The following is a 17,629-nucleotide window of genomic DNA, read 5'->3' as shown; positions in this document are numbered from 1 at the left end:
TGTAAAGGGATATTAAAGGAATGACTAAATCTACAAGGCTGTAATGGACAGTTTGGGGATATCTGGCCAAGTGATAAAACTAGAAAGGAAGACATGTAAAGATGGAGGAGATAAAAAAGCATTATGACAATGGAGAGATCTAAGGATTGGACATCCAACAACAAATGGAGTGGTGGGAAAAGACGTTTCAAATAAGAAAGTTGTACTCAAAATTAATGAGCCACCTTGAGAAATTCCCATGAGTTAATGCTAAATAAAATTTACTGTATATAGAACTATATGCATTACAAATCATTATCCATTATGATCATATTCAGAATGAAGATGATGGAGAAGATGGTGACGACAGTAGTGATAGTGATGATGATGGTAGTGGAGATGATGATGGTGATAATGGTGGTGATGGTAGTGATGATGATGATGATGGTGGTGGGGGTGAAGATGGTGGTGGTGGCTGTGATGTTTCTGGTACAATTATGCTCTTCTTGGTGACTAGGGAGAAGATAAATTTCCCTCAACTGTTTCTTGCCTCCATATATTTTATATCTTCTTGGATTCTTCTTGCTCATCACTGCCTTATTGTATGTCTTCTTTTTTTTCTTTTTTGAGGAAGATTAGCCCTGAGCTGACATCTGCCTCCAACTCTCCTCTTTTTGCTGAGGAAGACTTGCCCTGAGCTAAGATCTGTGCCCATCTTCCTCTACTTTATATGTGGGACGCCTGCCACAGCATGGCTTGACAAGTGGTGTGTAGGTCCACACCCGGGATCTGAACTGGTGAACCCTGGGCACCCGAAGCAGAAGGGGCGAACTTAACCACTGCGCCACTGGGTCAACCCCTGTAATGTCTTGAGAATGCCTTTCCACGCATTTTCTTCTCTCCATCTTTACTGTCATTTCTGAGTCGAATGCATCATAATTTCTCACCTAAACTACTACAGCAATTTCCCAACTGAGCTCTCTGCTTCCAGTCTTGACTTTAGCATAGCCTACAAAGCCCTTCGTGATGTGGCCCAGCTCTGCAACCTTATTTTATGCCACTCTGCCCTTTCACAACTAAGCTCTAGCCACACTGTTATCTCTTCAGCTCTCCAAGCAATCCAAGCGTTATCCGCCCAGTGATCTTTCAAAAAAGCAACTTTGACCGTTCTTTCCACTCCTATAACCCCAGAGCCTGGAGCGCCACATGGTCATTGCTAGCTATATTTAGATATATGTATTGAATGAATCAACAGTGACAAAGTAAATACTCTCTTTTCTGTGTCACCAATACGTTTCATAGCCATCTCTAATACCGTATTTATGACAGTGGATTATAATTTCATATTTTTGTATCTGTTTCTCCACCAGAATATTAGCTTCTTCAGGGCTGGGACCATGTCTGATTTATTTCCTCTTCCTCAGAGCTGAGGACAGTGTCAGGCAAATAGTATGTACTCCTTACACACCTGAAAAAAATGAATGAAAGCCACTGGAGTTGTGGGATCAGGAGCCTGTGAGATCAGGGTGTCACATGAAGGATCAGGTGTGTCATTGTTAGAGTTGATAAGACCTAACAAGACAACTCAGGGTGGAGGCAATGAACTATGGAAATGAACTTTTATTATGAAGTTGATGAACCCTCTTGTTTTTACCCCAGACAGCCTTACTATATCCTCTGTCTTCCTTAAAAATATCTTGTGTATCCTCTTCAGTCTGTTTGAAACTCTCCTTTCCATATTTTCTCTCTGAAACCAAGGGACAGGCAGAGAAATGACATTTTCTTTGCCAAGATCAATTTGAAGTCCTCAGCAGGAGCTCACATTAATCGCCTTCTTAGAAGCTCTCTCTTTCTGCTGCTCAGAAAGACTATTGTCAAAGGCAAAGGGGCCAGGAACTTCATTGATTCCCTTTCCACAGTATATGAATAGGTCCCCTTTATTTAACTAAAGAGGTATATTGTCCAATATCCCTACATTCAACCCTTAATACTTTGAACTCCATGTGGCTCCCTTGACCCAAGACAACAAAAGCATGCAAATCTTGTCTCTAAGCTCATGGAGATAAAGCCAAGGTCACACATTCATTCCCCAATATGGGCCAATTAGCTTTCCTCTATTCAATGAGCCAAAGGAGCCCCATGACTGAGTACCTACTATGGGAAAAGCCTTGTGATAATCGCAGGGAGTGAAGAGATGAATGGCATGGTCTTTTTCTTGGAAAATGTAACAATATATTGAGGTGGCAGAAAAATGAATAAACCATCATAACAAAAAGTGTTAAGAGCTCTGATAGAAGGAAGATCTACAAGGCAATTTGGAATGAAAAAAAGAGGGAGATTAGTGGTGTTGGAAGAGGGTTCTCAAGGGGAATAAACTTTTGTGTCAGGTCAAGAAGGATGGGTGACGGTTTTCTAAGCAGCTAAAATAGGAAGAACTTGCAGGGGAAGGGAATATGTTCTGTGCTGTAAGTGTGGAAAGGGACTTGACCATCCTCAACTCATCTTTCCCTGGGACAGGATTAGTCTTGTTGACATTGTTCAAGGACCCCTGGAGCAGTGGGGAAGCTGATAAGAGGGGCAAAGGATACTGAAGGTAAGCCTTTTCCATCTCCCAACCTGCTGAGGGCCTGCCCTTTGGGGATCGACACAGCGCCAGCACCAGAGGGAGAAAGCAGCAGTGGAATTTTATTTTTCAGAACTAAGCCACTGTCCTCTAGCCCAATTACCTATTCCCAATACACTTGGCTACTACAGAGAGGAGAAATGGGGAGAATGCCAAACTGAAAGTGAATGATTCAGGCCTCTTTGCTGAGTCAGCCCAGAACAGCTAACTTTCCCCTCTAGTATACCCTTAACCCTACTCAACGGATCCAGCAGAAAAGTGGACCCCCAGACAGAAGCTAGAGAAACAATCTCTAAAATTAGAAAATGTCTCCAGGAGTGGAGGGTTTTAACATCTGATTGTATATGTGATGTCAGCCTACTACTTAGAGTTTTAGAAGTTACCATCAGAATAGCTTCAAACAGAATACTGTCTGTAGATACACAATCTGATTGCCACCAATCCAGATGAAGATATACTGTAAGTACAGAATACACAACGAGTTTTGAAGATTTAGCCATTCGTAAGCATCACTGTGGCATTAAAAAAATCTACATTAAATTGTCCACAATTTAAATGTCCAGCAAACAGAAATATTAACTCCTTCTCAGAATCACGGGTCCTAGATAATTCTGACACCATATTTTTCTTTGTAAAATAATCATTCTTGTCATTGGTTTCCTATGGGTTCTACTGACCTCCTGGATGAATGAGACGTTTATGATCTCTCCCACTCTCCACAAGTCCAATCATCAATGTCCTAGCTTTTCTCCATTGATAAATCTTTCCCGGCTTCTCCATTCAAACCACCATTGCCTCAGTTCAGGCTGTCAGCACTGAGCACTACTCACTTAGAGGACCACATTCACCTGTCATCCTCCCCAGGTTCCCCCATGCCCTGGAAAGCAGAGCCCACAGCTTTCATTGTAGGCAGTTTAGTGACGGAATTGTGAAATAGACAAGAAGAGAAACCAACAGAAGAGGGTACTATTGAGCTGGCCATCGCTGTGGGTGACTGGGGCTAGATGCAGCTAGAATCTTCTGAGGAGTGATTAGAGCATGACAAGGAACTATCCACCCAAGGGATGGAAGAGGGAGCGTTTATCCTTTGGCTTGCATCTTTTGTGGGGCATTAGCTCCCATTTACTCCCTGGGTGATGTCGACGAAAATAATCCATAACCAATCTATAAATGAAAATTTGGGTGAGTTTATTCTGAGCTAAAATGTGAGGACCATGGCCTGGGGCCTTCCTTCCCGAAGGAAGAAAGGGCACCAAAGAAGTGGGGTGCACAGAGTGGTTATATACCCCCAAACAGAGTGTTTCACATAGGATTGAAATGTCCCTTTTACAATAGTCATGAGACTGCTCTGTCGGCACAGCGATTGATGGACACAGCAGGTAGGTCTGCTGTCTCAGTGGACACAGCAGCGTGGCGGGTCTGTTGTCTCAAGCTGGGTGGTCACAGGTGAGCTGGGTGGTCAAAGGGGAGCACAGCAATCAGTTCCTAGCCTAAGAAAAGATGCTTATCCCTAAGGAAATGCCGATGTGGGGGGAAGTTGCACCTTTATCTTAAGGGCATTTGTTCTTGCCATAGGAAATGTTTAAAGCAGATATATAATGCATGCTCAATGGCCACAGTCAGGCCCTTTTGGAAAAAAAAAAGTCAGGCCGAATTAGTTTTACACCAAATGGCTTCCTCATATACTCCAGTGTATCCTATTGCTTGCCATTTCTATTTGTCAGTGGGCATGCCTGAAGCCCAGGCAGGATGCTGCAGGCTTCCCAGCTTTGACTACATAAAAGGTATAGGGCAGAAAGTGAGAAATGTGGGAGAGCTGAGGTGAGGTGCTGTCAGGCTACAGCTGCGCAAAAGCAGCCACGCCAAAGCATACAAGCACAAGGTAGGCTGAGAGATGTAAGGTGGGGCACAAGAAACCTTCAATATACCTCTTAAAGATATGCCTTAATGAGTCTCCTTGTTTCTACCCTAACCATTGTCACTCTAATACTTTCTCATATAGTTTCTGTAATGAGCTTCAAACTCCTAATCATGTTACTCTTCTGATTAAAAATTTGTACCAACTCCTTATTGCTTTGTGTCATACTGTCCTGGGCAACTGTTTGCCTGACCATCATCCTTTCCCTCTTTTTACAATATTTTACAGCTTTATTGAAGTATAAATGACATACAATAAACTGCACATATTTAAAGTATATAATTTGATAAATTTTGGCATGTGGATATACCCAAGAAACTGTCAAGATAATGACTATATGCATCACCTCAAACATTTTCTCTTGCCCTCTTGTAATTCTTCTTTTCTACATCTCTTGCCACTTGATCTAGTTTTCCTTTAGGAATTCCTACTTCTCCCAAATTCGATCCATGCCATTTGGGTAAGGACCAATCACACTTCCAGGATGCAGGGATAAGAGCATGAACCAGGATGGCCAATGAGAATAGCATATTCCCTGGGTTCCACTGATTGGGTAAAGAATGGTCATATGACCTAACGGGCTACAGATCAAAGCTAAGAAGCATCAGACCCTAGTGTCTTGTTCAAACCGTGGGTAAAAGTTGTTTGCTCCCAGTGGGATTCCTCAACTAGGAGGATGTAAGCCTGGGCTGCTGATGCTGACCCTTTCTTTCACCTCTGGGAGAGTGCCTATTTGAAAGTGAAAAAGAAACTGAACTAAGATATATGGGCAGACAGATTCCAGATGACATCATTGGAGCACCTAGATCTAGCCATGCCTGAATCCAAATATTCTGGACTTTTCAGTTACATGTGCCAGTATAATTTCTCTTATGCCTAAACCAATTTTAATTGTATTTTGTCACTTGCAGCTGAAAGGGCTTGACAAACGCATGTCACAACCTAGTCCTATTCTTTCTTTTCATACTTACCTCTCACCGTTCCTCACTGTGCAATTCATCGCTTTATTTGTATCAAAACCTTTGCCTGTTCAGAGACAGACCAGGCAGCTTTATGCTTCTGTTCTTTTGCACACGCATTTTTATTTCCTTATACAATTTTATCTTTCCCAGTGGAAATCCAGCTCTCTTAGAGGAAAAATGTCTTTCTAGATATTTTAATCCAGTTGTCTATTATATCACTCATTTGCTAGCACAGTTGAATGCCTCCTATGTGCCAGGCACTGTGCTAGGTGGCAGACATACGTGTTGGACAAGACTGACTTTCTCTGCCCTCATGGGAAGTAGATTCAATCAAAGAAAATACTCAAATATTCCTGATTAATAACTTTTTCCATAATAGATTTGTTTTCATCTTGGGAAGCAGTACGTGAACACATGGATGAACTTCAAAATCAAACGATTAAATGAAATTAAGTAAGATATGTTAGAAATAAACCCCCATCATTTCAAATTTATTTTACCAAGGGAGATTGATTTCAGACTTACGTTGATGGACAAAGAAGCAGGGGTATGCGGCTTGACCTCTCAACCCTACCCCTTACCATGAACTCAAGCCCTCCTTACCTGGCTGAGTAACATTTTGTCTCTCTGTAAAATGTGGCTAGAAAGTACTATTCTAAGTCATACCAGGATCCTGTGACATAAATCACCACTCCTTTAAAAATACTGGATTTTTGTGTGTGTGTTTATCTTATTTATTTGTTTGACAATCGTTGTGGTCAATATCTGAGAATTGGATCAACCAAGAAAAGACTAATCAAATTCCCCCAATGACAAACATATTACTATTCCTTGTTCTAGCTGAAATCCTGATTGAGTGAGCTATTGATTGTCCGGTATAGAAATTGGAACATTCGGCCCAATTGTAGACATTTTCTATAAGGCTCAATGATTCTCTCATGTCAGATACCTCCCAAATCCTCCACTATTTAAAACCCAGACACAGAAGCCTGACTGTAAGCCTTTGGCTGAAAGACTAACATGGTATTTAAAAAGTAAAAGACTTTCGTCTCCTTTGTCCAACAAAGTTCAAATTTCCCCTACAGCAATAAACACCTTATCTGAGAAGTATGCAGTATGGGCTGAAGTCTTCAACCATGAAATTATATGACTCTACCTTGCCCTCTGGTTTTCTCCAGTGAATCTCACCCTTAGAATACAAACACCAGCTCTGGGCTGTTTCTCTGATCTAGCTGGTGAATTGCGTAATGTTGAGCAATGCAGACTTCCATACAAAGGCATCTGGGGAACAGGGACATCTTTTTCTGTCCTCACCTACCCTGAGCATGACTGAGCAGCCCCAGGGGCTCGTGCTACGTGATGTATGTACCTGACCACCTTTCTGTCCATGCCTCCAGCAGGCAAGGAAGAGACAGCCTCCCTCCGGATGAGAACGCCAAGGCCTTATTGCAGCAATGGGTAGAGGCTGGTAAAACACTGTGTTGAGGCAGAACCTCCCTCCCTTCTTGGTTTGACCACGGATGTAATTAGAAATGATTGTCAGCCACTCTCAGGGATATGTGGCATATGGCTTGGTACTCAAAGTGTGGCCCATGGACCAGCAGTATCGGAATTATCTGGAGTTTATTAGAGATGCAGAATTTCAAGCCTCATCACAGATCTGATGAATCAGAATCCTCATTTTAACCAATCCCCAGGTGATTTTTGTGCACATTAATGTTTGAGAAGTACTGGTGATGCAAACTCGGCGAGCCGAGGAGTCGAAAGATTTCTTGGACTCTCAAGGTCTGGCAGTAGTGCTCTTTTATTCAGAGAATAGCATGGGGACAAGACCCCTGGGCAGTGAAGAGCTGCAATGGGTTGAGGGCAGGGCTAAATTTATAAGGCATAGATATGTTAGTTATTCTTTACAAGACAAAGGAAAGATCATGTGAAAAAGTCATTAAAATGGTATCAGTGCAGGTGGGGTCTGGCTATGGGTGGTCCTATAACTTTGGATAGGAATCAGGTGGGATCAGGTCAGGATGTCCTATGCTTCCAGGAGGATGATATAGATCGGTATGTAGGGCAGGACGCCTTGGGCTCTCCCTGGGGCAACCTTGATCCTCATCACTGGTTCAATGGATCTGTTATTCCCATCTCCAATCCTCTCACCCTACTTCTGATAATAATACACTCAATTCATTCCTTTGGGGGAGCCAAATCACTCCACCCTTAGGCCCATGGTGAAGGAGTCAGTGTGTCCCATTTTCTGACCTCAGGGCTTAGTTCGAGGATGAGGATGTGATTAATTGGGGCCAGAGGCATTCAGGCCCATAACAATTGTTTGAACTGCTGGGGCATGAGATACTATCTTCACTTTTGTTTTCAGACTTGGAAGGATGGGAGCCTGGAGCTTCCAAGAGCCTCCTTGTAGAGGCTGATGATGAATCTGCAATCAAAAATCAGAGTCAAAAATGAGTAAAAATAAACCTTCGTGCTATCATTTGAGCCCCTGGATCAACTATTGCCTGAAGTCCACATCTATATTGTTACTAGCATGAAAGAACAAATTCCTTTAAGGTTTTTGTTACTGTTTCATATATATATGGAGAGAGAGAGGGAGAGAGAGAGGTTGACTTACATTTATTTAAAGGAATTAGCTCACATGATGTGGGGGCTGGTAAGTCCGAAATCCACAGGGCAAACTGGCAGCCTGGACATCCAAGTAAAAGTTGATGTTGCAGTCTTGAGTCCAAAGGCTGAAAACTCAGGCAGAATTTCTGTATTGCAATCTGGAGGAAGAATTGTTCCTTTTCTGAGAAACCTCAGTCTTTGCTCATAAGACCTTCACACGATTGGATGAGGCCCACCCCCATCATGGAGGCTACTCTGCTTTAAAGTCAACTGAGTGTAAATGTTAATCATGTCTAAAAAAGACCTTTAGGCAACATTGCAACATCTAGACTAGTGTTTGACCAAACAACCGGCTATCGTAATCTAGTCATGTTGACACACAAAATTAACTGGCATAGTTAGGTTTTCTGAATCTTGCAACTGAAAAGATAGAAAGAGACAGGAGATGGCTAAAAATCCTTAGAGATGACTCTGGCGCTCAGCTGAACATACAGAACTGAATCCTGGCTGTCTGCTTTCTTAGAAAGGGTTGACTTTGCTCAAGGAAATCAGCAAAGCAATTTACACTTAATTTTGTTCTATGGAATCTAAGGAGCTCAGGACTGGGAAAGGCTAATGTCTAACCAGAGTTATCTAAATGTCAATTATTGAACTAGTACTAGAAGGATTTTTCCCCATCGATATGGTCCACAGCATACAATATCCACGCCTATGCGTGTGATATTTTTCTTTAAAAGAGTATGATTCTTTAGTAAGGTAATTTATTTCTAAAAGTAATCTTTATATTACTGCCGTAAACATAAACCCCACATCACTTACCTTAAATATAGAAACATATACATAAATAAATACAACGAGAGAGAAATAATGTTTTAAAATCTTGCAAGATAGTATTACCTGCAAAAGAGTCTTCACCTAAAGATTTATTTCCCTTTTAAAAAAATGGATACAAAGCAAGGGTTAGTTAGGTATTAAAGACAAATGAGATGTTCTCCTGGACAAAATTGGAATAATTGAAAGGAAATTGAAAGGAATAACTTTTTCCTGCTTGATTTGATGCTATTTAATGGCACATCTGTGTAACATCTCCCATCTGACTGTGGTGTTGCCCCACCCGTCGGGAAACACTAACTCCAGTCTAACACCAGTTTTGAATCTCCATCTACTGTAACCTCAAGGCAGTATCCAGATTTTAACTTGGACTTTTCTTGGGATGAGAAACTCATTACCTACCAGGATGGAGTCTGTCATTGGATACAGATATAAATTAGAAAACTCCGCCTTTTGCTGAGCTGAACAACCTGCTGTAGTTTCCACCAACTGAGATCATAGAGCTACCACTTGGGACACACAAACCCTGACTCTCCCCTTACCCAAATTCTGCATGCCAGCCTTCCAGAGAGCTGAAGATGCTCCTGCGGAAACTAGAATATTCCTACGGCTGTTCCTCACGTCCCTTTCCTTATATCTTCTACGTACAAGAATCTGTCAAGAATTAGTCACACCCCAAACCCGGCTTCAAGACCCAAAACACGGCAGGGACAACAACACTTTGGGGACAGCAGGACAGCATTTAGATTCAGGGTAGACATGCCCACCTGGTGAATCTTAGCTCAGACCACTCTCCTCGTCATTACGCTCCAGCCACACCGGCTTTTTCTCTGTTTTTCTTTTTGCTTTTTGTCAGGCCAACTTGTCCCTACTGGGAGATATTTCCGCTTTTTGCCCCTACTGCCTAGAAGGATACCTCCCAATTCTTTTGCATAACTTTCTTCTTAATAGTTAAATCTCATTTCACATGTCATTTCCTTGGAAAGGCTTTCTTTGAGTAACCAAAGTAGAGAATTTTGAAACCCACAGAGGCTTCCTACCCAATCGACCCTATTTACTTGCTTCCTAACACAGAACTCTCCCAAATTATCTCATAGGTTCACTTGGTTTTATCTAAAATACAAGCCACAGGAAGGTGGGGAACTCATTGCTCTCTTTCTAATAACTAGAAGAATGCTGGGAATCCAGTATCTATTCAGTAAATATTTGTCCAAAGCATGGGTGAAATCAAGATGTAGCATTGCTATTTTCAAATTTTTAAAACTTATTCCCTTGGTCATTTACTTATGCATTCATACACTCATTAATTCAAAGTATTCTTTTTAATGAAAGTAGTATGTGAATTCTTGAGTACTGCAAACTGTCTTGCCACTGTCCCCGGAATTTGCTCCAGTTTGTACCTTTCACTTTTTAAGTGCTTTGGGCCAAACGGAATCTTCTAAGTGTGTTCTGACCTCATTACAGTAAGCATATAGCCTTCCTTATTCTGTGTTGTTTACTTCTATTAAGAGAGTGTATAACCACATCAGATTTTTGGGCAATCTCATCACTCTAGCAATACTTATATGCTTAATGCAAAAAAAAGAGAAAAGGCTGAGTTTTTAAATGTGTGTTTCTGCTAAGCCGCATGTCCTTGGGCAGCTGGCTTTTTAATACAAATTCCGGGCCTTGCATTCATCCTTGTTAAACTCCATCATATCCCCTGGCAGGGATTTGTGTCATCTTTGCATCTCCCAGTCTGTGACTTTATTTGGGTTCCAGCATACTGTGTAAGAGGTGATTTGCAGACTTGCTTCCCTGCAAAGAAAGGTTGAGTGGTAACTGAACACATTGAGCCCCCATTTCTCCACTGAATCCACTGCGGGCTGGAGCCAAGGCAAGGACGAATGAAACACCATGAAAATAGATTTTTAAAAAATCACAGTAAAAACAAACATTTATTTATTTATTTTTGTTAATCTGTTTCTGTGTAATAAATCACATCGAAACATAGTTGCATAAACAACTTATGATTTCTCATAATTCTGTGATCTGATTAGAAGCTTCCTCTGCTTCATGTGATGTTGGTGAGGGCAGCAGAGGAAAGTTAAATGTTCTAAAACGGCCTTATTCCTGTGGGGAGCAGTTGGTGTTGGATGCTGTCTGGGAGCTCACCCGAGCTTAGGATGGAGGCCTCTGTTCTCCGCCACGTCGGGCTCTTCACACGGCCTCTTCACACGGCCTCTTGGCTTCTTCACAGTGTGGAACCTGGGTGCCAAGGTCGGTGTTCCAAGAGATAGGGGCAGAGGCTGCAGCCCTCTTCAGGGCCAGCCTTGGAAGTTGCATGACTCCTTCCCACCACGCTCCATTGGCTATAAAAGGTCACAGGCCGGCAGATGAGGAAACAGAGGCTCAGTGACAGGAATTTGCAAAGCTGGCCCCTCAGACCTTTCATTAGAAAGGGGATGAGCTCTGAGATCTGAGAATCTGGGAGGCATGACAATATCGGGGTGCTCTGTGTGTATGTGTATATATTATTATTAAAAAGTAATAAAAATATACCCCCAAAGGTACAGATGTTCATTTTTAGAAAATGCAAATAAGAGCAAGCCAAAATGACCCGTAATCCCACTTTAGAGATAATGTTCTTCACATTTGGGGTTTTACCTTTTCAGTTGTTTTCCTATGTTTATGCTTTCTTTTATGCTTTGCATATATATATAAATACGTGTAAAACAGACTTGTTTTGTACTCTGCCTTTTTTCTTTTAAAAATTTTGTCATGAAAGAATAAACAAATGGGACTTCATCAGACTAAAGAGCTTCTTCAAGGCAAGGGAAAACAGGATTGAAAGAAAAAAACAACCCACTAATTGGGAAAAAAATGTTTAGAAGTTATATATCCGACAAAGGGTTAATCTCCATAATATATAAAGAACTCACACAGTTCAACAACAAAAAATCAAACAACCTGGTCAAAAAATGGGCAGGGGACATGAATAGACATTTCTCCCAAGAAGATAGACGGATGGCCAATAGACACATGAAAAGATGCTCATCATCACTAATCATCAGAGAAATACAAATCAAAATACACTAAGATATCACCTTCCACCTGTTAGAATGGCAAAAATAACCAAAACAAAAAGTGACAAATGTTGGAGAGGTTGTGGAGAAAAAGGAACCCTCATACACTGTTGGTGGGAATGCAAACTGGTGCAGCCACTATGGAAAACAGTACGGAGATTTCTCAAAAAATAAAAAATAGAAATACCTTATGACCCAGACATCCCACGACTGGGTATCTATCCAAAGAACTTGAAATCAGCAATTCCAAAAGTCCCATGCACCTCTATGTTCATCACAGCATTATTTACAATAGCCAAGAGGTGGAAGCAACCTAAGTGCCCATCAACTGATGATTGGATAAAGAAGATGTGGTATATATCTACAATGGAATACTACTCAAGCGTAAAAAAGGACAAAGTCGTCCCATTCACAACAACATGGATGGATCTTGAGGGTATTATGTTAAGTGAAATAAGCCAGACAGAGAAAGACGGACTCTGTATGACTCCATTCATAGGTGGAAGTTAAACATATAGACAAAGAGAACTGATTGGTGGTTACCAGGGGAAACGGGGGTTGGGGGAGAGGGCACAAAGTGTGAAGTGGTGCACCTGCAACATGACTGACAATAATGTACAACTGAATCACAAGGTTGTAAACTATCATAATCTTAATAAAAAGTAAAATAAAATAAAAAATAAAAAACAAAGTGATGTGTATAAAACCACACACACACAAAATTTTGTCATGAGCATCATTTGCTCTATGCCATTAAATATTCAACTATTACATTATTGCAATGCCCCGTACCACAATTTACCCAGCCTCTTGGACATTTAGGTTGTTTCTGATTTGTCACTGTCACAAATATCCTTCAGGATCACATTGCAAAAGGGCATGTGGGATGGGAGGCATTGCCTTTGCTCTCATTGGATGCAAGATCCAGCATGGTCTGCCCTGTGGTCACAATTTAAGTTCCTCTGGCATGCAAACCATAGTCATTTCCTCCCAAGGCTTTAATATTCCCATCTCGTTATAGCATCAGGCTTAGCCTCAAGGTTCAAGACTTTGTCATGTAAATCTAAACCAGGATCCTTGGGTGCAGTTCCCGGATGTGGTTCCTCAGATGAAGACACTTGTGAGCCGAAAAGACAATCCATCTGCCTCCACATCCTCAGCGTAAAATAGAGCCACAGGACAGCATGACTAGATGCCCACGCTAGTCACTGGCCCATAGCAATTCTGAAATCCAGTGCACATGTTGCCAATTCTCCCTGCTCTGCAGGCAGAGAAATTATATTGGTTAGGGTCTATTTCTGCTTGTGGGAATCATTCTCAGCAGCTTTTAGCTCTGCTTTCTGGTCTCTGGAATGTCCCTTCTGAGTAATTTTTTTCTTTTCCGTTAGAAATGGCCTATTTTTACAGTGGAGTTGCTCTTGGCCTGCTCCCTATTCATAGAAATTAGGGGGTTCAGAGGTCTTTTTTCATTTTGAAATGTCTCTGTCTCTTTTAATTCAAGCTGGTGTCACTCCCATTTGCACAATTCTCTTCGAAACGCTGTCGATTTTTATGAGTCTTCTTGAAGTTCACACTACTAGACAAAAGACACGCCCACAGATGTCTCTCTACTTTGGGGTGTGGTCAAGAGCCTGTAACACAATACTTTTAACATTCTTTGAAGTCCTTTGTCTAATAGTGATGGGGTTTAGGAGACACCTCTTCACATTTTTCTGAGGCGTCAACAAAGAATGTTACAGCCATACCCTTTACTTGGTCTTGACCTGAGGCTACGTTTTAGTGACAACACTTTAGATTTGATCTTCGCTCCAGTTTGTATTTACTTTGAGACTTTTATGCCATAGAGAAGCTGAGAAACGATTTTAATTTCTAAACCTGCAAGTTGAGAACATATTCCATATTTTCTGCTTGAATGTTGAACATTTCCTCCTTTAGACCATCTTGGTCTCCCCATACTTCACCACGGGCAGCTAAAGAAAAGAAGCCATTTTTCAACGTTATTCTGGAAATCTCCTTAATCAGATCCATAAATTTATTAGGTATGCTTTTTCTCTTTCACCTTACCATAGGTACAGTGTTGCCAAATGTTGTGGCATTACATCACACAGGTCTGCTTCTCACAAGCGTTCAGTAACTGTTGTGTCACTGCCTGTCCAGCCTCTGTTAACAGTCTCCTCGCTGCCCTTCACCCTATGCTGTCTCCCAAGCCCAAAGCTAGTGCCATGTGTTTTAGGATTTTGTCACACAGAACACGACTTCTGGTACTAATTTCTGTTTGAGTTATCTCTTGCCGTGTAAAATCCACCCTAAATTTTATATCCTAAAACAACAATAATTTATTATTTTCAAGACTTTGTGGGTCCGCAGGTGCAAAAGAGTGTGGGGATGAGACCTGGATGTGGCCACCTCTGGAAACACGGTCTGCCTCATTCTTGTTGCCCATACCATGTTCCAGGCTCCGCTCTAAGCATTTCCACATGGTGATAAATCACTTAACACTCAAAACCCTGTGAGATAGATTAATGTCATCTTCATCATACCCCGGAGGAAATGGTGGCAGAGAGGATAATTAACATGATGAAGCTTCCAGAGTTAGTAAGTTGCAGAGATGGAGATTGAACTCAGGCAAATCTGGTGTGTGACCTTGTGCGCTTAACCTCCACAGCCTCTGTAATAGTTTCCCTTGGCTGCCATAAGGAAATGACACAGACTGGGGAGCTCCAACAACACAAATTAATTTTCTCAACATTGTAGAGGCTGAGAAGTCCAAGATCAAGGTGTGGTCAACTTGGTTTCTGGTGAGGGCTCTCTTCCTGGCTTGTAGATGGCTGCCTCCTCACTGTGTCCTCACATGGTAGAGAGAGTGAGCTCTCTGGTGTCTCTTCCTATTAGAACACTAATCCTATGGGATCAGGGTGCCACCCTTATGACCTCATTTAACCTTAACTGCCTCTCTAAAGGCCCTATCTCTGAATACAGTCACATTGTGGATTAGGGCTTCAATTCATGAAGGGGAGAGGGTCACAATTCAGTCCATATTACCTTTCTGTCTATCCTGATAGAGCAACATTTCATCCTTAAGTGGGCAGCCCTCCCGGAGGATGTAAGAAACTATCCTAAGGAGAACATACCTCTTATTACACTGTATTAATTTATCCACTTATTTATTCATCAGATATTTACTGAATGTCTGCTAAGTGCCAGGCACACTTTTAGTCATTGGTGATATAATGATGCATAAGTCAGAAATTATTCTTGCTTTCAAGCAACTTATAATATATATTAGGAAAATAGCTATTCTGAATTTTAAATAATTGTTATTACAGTTTTCTTGTGTACTTGAAAGAAGCAATAAAATGTACTACTATGCGAGCTTTAAATAATAGGATGATTTGGACTTTGGCCCAGGGTCCAAGACATTTAAACATTTAACATTTAAAGTAATGACTTAAAAGATTGCACAAATGTCATGCCCTTTCTCCCTCAGCGAATGCATCGTCATGACTTCTAACTCTGTTACACGCCCAGCCACAGGAGCAGTCAGGTGCTGCTCCAGGATGAGCCTCCTGGACAGTGGTGGAGGGGGTTGTGCCCACCCTCCTGGCTACAGACAGTGTGTCCACTGACTCTTGGCAGCAAATGAGACATCCTGTCTTTATCCACGTCTCATGACTTAAGTCTTCATTTCTCCCAGATTGTCCTTAGCACAAATTGCTTGTGACTGTGCTGACAGGTCGATTGAATTAAGTTTGAGGATCCACAGATGTCTTCCTTGGGGAAGTGGCATTTAAAAAAAAGATGAGAAACTTCATTACTTTGCTGTGCATCCATGCGAAAGTACCATGCCAGTTGTCTCTGTTTGGTGTCCGTTTTAGTAAATGAGAGGGAAGTAGAGGTGGTTACAGTGTAGGTTCTCATGTCAAAGGCTTGACTTGAATCCTTACGCTGAACACAGTAGCAGTGTGATAGTAAATTACTCAGCCTCTCTGGGCTTGGTTTCATCTTCTGTAAAATAACAAACAAACGACACCATTGAGAATTATCGTGGTGATTAAATAGGATGACACTGAACACAGTGCTCAGCACCAAGGACAGAACTCCGTGTTGGTAGCTTGTTTGAGTCAGGAGAAGAGAGGAGAGAAACAAGCCTTTGTTTACCCACTCTAATAGGTATTGTGCAGAAAGGGTTAACTCAGCAGGCCTGGTTTGCCCAAAGCCTTCATATTCCAAAGATTGTCAGGACTGGCCCTTGACCAGCACCCAGGAGGTGACTTGTGAATATCCTTGGAATATCCTGCTTGATAAGAGTGTCTTTGCGTATCAGATTTTGAGTCACGACAGTTCATTTACACTAGAAATGTGATTATGGCAAATGATCGTTTTTGTATGCCTGGGGCTTTGGGACATCCGTATCCCTTTGACATTGAGTTGGGGGTGCACTCCGTACCTGTGACCAATCCCTGATAAAAACCCTGGACACCAAGCCTTGGGCAAGCTTTCCTGGTTGGTGATACTTTACACGTGCTGCCACATTTCAGTGCTGGGAGAGTTAAGCACTCTCCATTGGGAGAGCACAACTGGAAGGATTCCGTCCTCTGTGACTATTTCTTTTGCTAATTAGAATATGTATCCTTTCACTGTCATAAACTGGAACACGAGTATAACAGCTTTTCTGAGTTCTTCGAGAGAATCCTGAAGCCTGAGGGTGGTCTTGGGGACCTCCAACACGGGCACTGTGCAAGGCGATTTATTCACGACGTCTCCTTCAATCTAATCTTCAACACCACCAAGCAATGAAACTGATAGACTCAGAGGCTGTCTTCCAAGATGAGGCAGTCGGGCAGGTTCTCACAGCGGGCGAGTATTCATCCAGAGTTTGAACCCGGGGCCGCCTGGTTTTGGAGAAATGAGTGTTGCTTGGGGTGGTAATTTCCAAATGACCAAGTACACACATGGGACAGTGCACTGTGTCCAGGCACTACTTACGTCACCGCCTCTGGCCTGATTGTGTTTTCTTCCTGTTAGAAGGAGACACTAGATATGAGAGAGGGGCAGAGAGAAGAAGACAAAGTGTCATAAACAAAGAGCATTCTTCCCCTTGGTCACTGCCCACTGAATTATCTAGACATCCTTCAGGAAGCTGAAGAAGGGGCATAAAAGAAGGTGACCCTCACAGGCCAGTGTAGCTAGAAACAAGAAATCAAGCACACTGAGTCTCAAGGAATTCCTTGCTGATTTTTTTCATATTTTTTATTAAAACATTTATTTTGAGGAACAAAGCATATATATGTGCACTGATATTGAAAAGTCTCCAAGATATACTGTTGGGGGAAAAAAGAATGGTGAAGAAAGATGTGCAGTACATGTTATTTGTGTAAAACAAAGCAAATACACACATGTATCTATGCACACGTACTTTGTTATCTTTTATGTTTTATACATGGCATATGCATTATCTATGTTACCTATGTGTCTATATATCCATCTCTCTGTCTGCAACTATGCATCTAGGTATTTATCACAAACACACAGTCATGTGTCGCTTAACGATGGGGACAGGCTCTGAGACACGCATCATTAGGTGATGCAAACATCACAGAGTGGACTGGCACAAACTAGATGATGTAGCCTACTA

General features: G+C 41.8%; 1 pseudogene; it reads right to left on the bottom strand.

Moving 5' to 3' along the window:
- Nucleotides 1-284: 284 nt before the first annotated feature.
- The window catches only part of LOC106823068 (ER degradation-enhancing alpha-mannosidase-like protein 1 pseudogene), a 63,948-nt pseudogene continuing 46,603 nt past the window's right edge, over nt 285-17,629 (bottom strand).

This window comes from Equus asinus, chromosome 14 (genome assembly GCF_041296235.1).
Source record: "Equus asinus isolate D_3611 breed Donkey chromosome 14, EquAss-T2T_v2, whole genome shotgun sequence".
NCBI lineage: Eukaryota > Metazoa > Chordata > Mammalia > Perissodactyla > Equidae > Equus > Equus asinus.
The sequence above is the reverse complement of the archived record's forward strand: the minus strand, read 5'-3'. Positions and strand labels throughout refer to the sequence as shown.